Source organism: Petaurus breviceps, unplaced genomic scaffold (genome assembly GCF_028583685.1).
Source record: "Petaurus breviceps papuanus isolate PSGF00001 unplaced genomic scaffold, PetGlider_PUasm1.0 90977, whole genome shotgun sequence".
NCBI classification, from domain to species: Eukaryota; Metazoa; Chordata; class Mammalia; order Diprotodontia; family Petauridae; genus Petaurus; species Petaurus breviceps.
The window spans coordinates 46040661-46047194 of NW_027187391.1; the positions used below are offsets into that span (position 1 = coordinate 46040661).

At 41.8% G+C, this 6534-nt stretch overlaps 1 protein-coding gene across 1 annotated transcript in view; it reads left to right on the forward strand.

Annotated features, from left to right (window-relative positions):
• Positions 1 to 300: 300 nt before the first annotated feature.
• Positions 301 to 6534, forward strand: part of BEND3 (BEN domain containing 3) — a 73994-nt gene continuing 67760 nt past the window's right edge. The window contains exon 1 of the mRNA XM_069077112.1: positions 301 to 434. The gene's annotated coding sequence lies outside the window, so the exon portion shown is untranslated. The remainder of the gene's footprint in view (positions 435 to 6534) is intronic.

Below are 6534 nucleotides of genomic sequence, written 5' to 3' on the forward strand. Positions count from 1 at the left end.
ACTACAACTACTGCTGCAGCTCCTCGCGCGGTCCGTTTCGCCCCATTGTGCGGCGTCTCCCTTTGTGCCTATTCAGAACTCGGCTACATGGCGTACTGAGGAGCACGCGCCGGGGTAGAGGGGGTGGGGAGGGGGGGGGCCCGAAAGCGCGGAACGCGAGTGCGAGGAGGCTCCTCCATCAGGCCCGGGGAAAGGGAAGGCGGGTGGGAGGGGGGAGCGCGAAGTGGAACGGTCCGGTCGTCCGCTCGCCGGCTGGCCCCACTCCGCGCCGTCCTCCAGCCCACCCCCGCCGCTCCCCCAACTATGGAGTGGCCGAGCTCGGGCGGCAGCGGCGACGGCGGCTGCGGCCAGTGGAGCAGCCTCGCCTGCTGCCGCCGCCAAACCCGCGGAAGAATTCGTAGAGCCCGGGGATGGGCTGGAGCGAGCCGACCTCTGTATGTGTGTGTTTGTGAGTCTTGTGTGTGTATGAGTGTGTGTGAAGGGGCGGAGTCTAGGGTGAAATTTTGAGCTGAGCGACTGGGAGCCTAGAGAAGCCACCGGCGGAGTGACGCTCGGAGGAGCTGAGCCTCCTCTCTGAGTCAAGCCCGAGCGAGCCCGGGGTAGGCGGCGGAGCCCACCCCGCCGCCAGGGGGCGCTTACCTCCGTTCTCCCCTGCTCTTCCCCCTCCCCCCAGCACGTTCCCGCCCTTGGTGGTCGCACCTCGGCAGTCTTTCCAAGCTTCCCAGCCCAGTCCCAAGGGAACCGTAGTTGGGGGGGTGACCCCGCTGCCCTTTTCTCGACTACCCCATGCATGCTGCACCCTTGCTTTACCAAACTACGTAATGGACGTAAAGCACTTTGCAAAGCTCAACAAGCAGTTAGCAGCTATTAGTAAGCATCAGCTGCACCGAAATTCACACTGGGTCACACATCCTGAGTCAGGAAAGCTGGGCAGTGCCCAGTTGCACGTGCTGCCCTGGGAAGCCGGCGTTGCTTGTGCTTCTGAGGATATAGACCATGATTTTTTTTTTAAAGGGCGATGTTGACTTGTAACAGGACAATAAGGGCTACAAGCTTCTGGGGGGAAGGAAACTGACAAGTCTTAGAGTCAAGAAATCACAGGATTTCTTTGGCAGTAGAAAACTGGGACAAGGAAGTAGTTACAGGGCGCATTTCTAGGCTTCTTGGGTAGGAGTTAAACATTTTGATGTTCAGGGCGCCCAAGTGAGGTTTCTGGCTGTTGTCAGAGATCTCTTCTGCTTTCCCCAGCAAAGAGGTTTGAGATGGCAAGAATTGATCTTTTCCTTATCCTGGGATTTTGGTGGCATCCAAAACCCCCTTTAAATGCCTGCTCTTTTGATAATTACAAAGGTGATTTGAGAGTGCTTGGAAAAACCTTGAATCGGCATATGAAAGTGAGCTGATATTCAGATTATAGAAGAGCACAGAGCTCCCCCTCATCGATTCAAGTAAAAAAGTTCATTTTGTATAATTAAAAAAGAAAACGGCGTAGAAAAAAAGCTCATGGGTTTGAGGAAGGCGTTACAGCCCCTTTCCTGCGGAGTGGGTTGAAGATTAGAATTGGGGAATCCAATTTATCTTTTACCTTTGGAAATAGTTGGAATCCGCAGGAAATTCAATGATCTTTCCAGGAACTGTTCTCAGTCAGCAAACAAGTTTCCAGTGCTGTCCACCTGCTTGAAAAGGCATAATTAAACAATGGCATTGGAGGAGGTGGGGGGTTGTTAGGACATCTGGGGAGTTAAAGCAAGGACATAGATTTAAAATTGGAGGAGTCCTTATAAATCATCTAATCTGTCCCCATCATTTTATGTGAGAGGCAAGTTTGGGTAGTTTGAACCTAGGTTCCCTGACATTCTCCAAATCCAACATATTTGCTGAATATCACACTGTCCAAGAGAAGGGAAGGAGAAGAGCAGAAGCCAGAGGCATGCTTGTCAAACAGGGCAGATTTATCTATATTCTTAATTTCAAGGAATGTACTTTGAAAAAAAAAATCTTAATACTTTCTGTTTCTTCCATCACCACAGTATCATATGTACCTCTTTCTTTCCTTAAGAGCCATCCCTTTTGACAAACGGTATTTATTTTTTAGGGAGAAGTAAAAAGTTATTACTGATTGATGCATGGAGAAAGTCCAAAAACATGTGTAATGGGTAATACCTATTACCCAGGAGCTCCTACCTCCACAATTTGGGGGGTGTCTTCTCATATCTCTTCACAGATTCCCAGAAAGTATAATTTTCAATAAGACTTTGTCTTATTAGGGAGAAATAGGAGAAATATAGGGAGTCTTATGTAGGGAGAAATAGCACCTTACTGGTTAACTCACAGATTGGACTGTTTCTGTATGGGTAATCCAGTACATAAAGGATGAGAATGGAAGTCATTCCTATCATACCCTCTCATACACTTCTCTGTCCTTTAGTACCTCTTAAAAGATGGGGGATGGAGGTAAAATGGCAAAAGGCTGGTACTAATAGTAGAAATTTTGAAAGTAAAACCTTGCAAAAGTGTGATGAGATTGATACAAAATCTGTCTGGAATATTGCTAACCTACAGAACTCTACTGGTGACCCTTGAAGTGAACAGGACATTATTCATTGTATTGATGCTGTGATTAAAAGTTGTCTTCTGCCCTTTGAAAAGCCTGAAATTGTCACAATGAGAGTTCTAACCAGCAATAATTCCACATTGAGAATCACAGTTATGTGGGAGGCAGTGGGAAGGGATGAGAAATGAATAATATTATGTAACTTTCATCAGTGATACTGGTAAATTCTTGCCATTACTGTTGCTTAACTCAGTTTCCTCATTTATAAAAAGGGCCATTCCCTAAACTCCAACATTCAAAAATGTGTAAGATGAACCATCCTTGATCTGTTGGCTAAAATAGGGAAATTATTTGTATTTCATTAATTCATCTTCTACTATTCTCTAATTATCACCAGTAAGAGCAGAGAGGCTATAGACTTAATTATTTAAAAAGTTCTTTATTAATCCTTAATAGAATCAAGTTAAATAGTAGGTATTTCCAGCCAAATTTAATTCAGTTCAATTCAATAAACACTTATTAAGTGCCTGCTATAAGTCTGGCACTGTGCTAAGTGTTGAGCTATACTGATCAATACAACCTGAGTTCAAAACTAGCCTCAGGCATTTTACTAGCTGTGTGACCTTAGACAAGTCTCTTAACCTCTGCCTTGATTTACTGGAGAAGGAAATGGCAAATCACTCCAGAATCTACCAAGAAAACCTGGACAGTATGGTTAATGGGGTTATGAAGAGTCAGACCAAATAATAACAAATTATTGTATTTTCTATGACTGAAATAGCCTCCTTTCCCTTCTTCATCTGTTGAATTCCTAGTCCTCTTTTTTCAAAAGTTACTACTCCATGAAGCCTTCCCTGATAAATCTATCACTTCTCCTTTCCCCCTCTAAAACATAGTAGTTTGTTTTTGTCTTTCTGGTTCCCTAATGTGTAAATTGAGGTGTTTGGACCAGTGATCTACAGTAGAATACTGTAGATGTCTGTTTCATTTTATCTTTGTAGCCTCAGCACCTGTTATGGTCCCTGGAACTTACATAGTAAGTGCTTCTGAAAAATCCCTGTTGAATGTTGAAGATTATTTCTAAGGCTGTTTACAGCTCTCCACCTATGATCTTTTCATTAATTCATTGTAGCAGAAATAACACTATGTGTAAAATCAGAGGTCCTATGTGAGTTCAAAAGCTGACTGTCACTAAAGTCTGACCTGGGAAGATCACTTAACTTCTCCAGATTGCATTTTCCTCATCAATAAAATGAGAGGTTTAGATAGGTGAGAGTTAAGGTTATCTGCTGGCAGTAGATCTTGTGAATCTGATGCTGCATTTGCAGTTTTTCTCATTGTGAAGTTAGTGTCTTAATGTGTCCCATGAGCATAATCTGCTCTTACTTTGCCTATCTCTTTCCTCTCCAGATCTGGCAGTGCTGCTCTCCCTTCTGATTCTCCAGCATCTTTTACAACTTCATTATTTCAATCCATAGCTTTTGTGGTTTCTGGAATTGGCTGCTACATTGGGACCAGTGCATGCCAAGCTAAAATAAAAGACTTTCACATTTATGTCAGCTTTGAGTGCATTTAACCTCAGTGATGGTATTTCATGAAATACCATCTTGGGGGTTGGTGTTATTGGGAAGTCCTGGTTATTTATTAATTTTTACAAAATAAGTGTATTTGTGCCAGAGCTTTAGAACACCTTGCTTTATCCCTGATTATTTAAAAACCAAAATATTTAAATTACTATTAGTGATCAGAGGTAACTATGGAGTTCTCAGAATGTAAAGTATACACTGCCTCACCTTTTGCTGGAAAATAAATATGAACATCGCGTTTTCTGTGTGTCCCTAGTACTGATGCAAAATAATAAAGGTTCTTTAAATGCAAAATATGGATGCTTTCAGTCAAGTATTTTCCCTTCACTCTTCTTGAACCTCACTGTCAGGTGACAAGACCCAGAGTACAATGAATAATAGTTAGAAAAAGTATCCATGGATGGTTGGCTCATTTGGTTAGAACATCATGCTGGCGAGGCATGTTGGGTCATGGTTTCAGTCCTGGTATGATCCAGTTAGCTTTGCTCTATTACATACTTTGCACACCTGTAGTCACAAGATCATAGATTTAGAGCTGTAAGGAATCTTAGAAGTTTTCTAGTCCAACCCCTTCTTTTTGTAGGTGAAATAACTTTCCCAAAGTTAGGTTATGGCAGAGCTGGAATCGGAATGTAGTCCTGGAACTCTGGGACAGCTGGGTGGTGCAGTGGGTAAAATGCCAGGCCTGGAGTTAGGAATACTCATCTTCCTGAGTTCAAATCCAGCCTCAGACACCTAGTAGCTCTGTGACCCTGGGCAAGTCACTTAACCCTGTCTGCCTCAGTTTCCTCACTTGTAAAATGAGCTAGAGAAGGAAATGGCAAACCACTGCAGTATCTTTGCCAAGAAAACCCCAAATGAGGTCCCAAAGAGTCAGACCCAATTGAAAAATGATTCAGAAACAACCTGGGGCTCCTAAAACAGTATTCTTTCCAATGCACCAGGGTCACAGACTGTATCCCCAACCTGGTAACTTGTAGCTTGTAATATTTGTTATGTTGAATTGAACTTTGAGCTAAAGTCATGTCTTGAGAGGGCAAAGAGAGAATAGATCAATGGAAACAATTTCATCTCTATTGGAAAACAAATCCAAGTGTGTCTTCAGTTGACTGTGAGTTTATTGTGATGAAAGGACCAACAAGGGGTCGTGTGACAGTGCAAAAAACAGGGTTTCTCCAGTCACTGGAACTGAGTTCGAATCCTAATTTTTATTTTTTTAATTTCAAAAATTTGTTTTTTTTTTTATATCCCTAGGCTTTAGTTTCCTCATCTGTAAAATGAAAGGATTGGACTGAATGGCCCTCTGAGGACCCATTTTGCTTTTAAATATAAGCTCTGATTCTACTGTTAAAGTGAGATAAGTCTTCCCTCTCTCTTTGCTATCAGTCTTTTTAAAATAATGAATTTCTGAGATTGCTATTTTTTTTTTGCCGTTATTTAAATTATGAGCATTTTTTTTGTTTCCTTCTCTCTCTGATTTCTAAGACTGGAGAGTTAAGAACAAAGTGAAGAGAATTTGAGGCCTTAAGCTGAGGAGGACCAGTTTGTCAATGTAGAAAACACACAACCACAGTGCTTAAATGACAAGATACTAAATTACAGGTAGTCAGGATTGAAGAGCTGAAAATAAACACAAATTTAGTTCTGCATTGAGCACGGGACGATGAGTTTGCCATTTGACAGCTCATAAGGACAGGCAATGACAATTACGGCTTTAGAAAAACTTGTGGGAAAAATTGCCCTGGTTGAGAGAGGACTGGTATTTTTCAAACTGCATTAGCAGATGTAACTAAAAATAAAAACAAATTGAGAACATGCCCTGTAAGTCCCATGGGCAGAATGCCACAGTGAGACAGGCTTCTGAATAGCCTTGAAACTCCCAGTCTTTTATATAAAGGCAAAGTGTAAAAAGTATGGGGACATTCTTTTTTTGTCCATAGGGATAAGCATCTTATTTGGTTTCATTGCCCAGATACTTTTTTTTTTTAAGAAAAGTTTGATAGGTTTTAAAGTTTGAATATATGTACATACATACACATACACATACAGTGTTGGAGTTTCTTTAGGATATGATGTTCTTATCAAGAATTTAATTTAAAAGTATATCGTTTTAAAATGCCTTTCTCTACTTCTCCTGCACCTCCCCCCCCCCAAGCTTAAAGTATGTTTCCACCTTATTCCATCCTATTCTGTGACCTTAAATATAGTGCTGCACCTTGGAAGTTTCACAAAGAAGCCTGTTCTCTTCATAATCTCCTATCTTTATTTTCTCCTTCTAGAGACTTACTTAACTTACATTATTGTTTTTTAATTTCTTTTGTATAGTTCCTACTCAACCTTGGTACAGGCTTTTGATGGTGGTGGGAAGAAAAGGAATCTATATAAGAAATATAT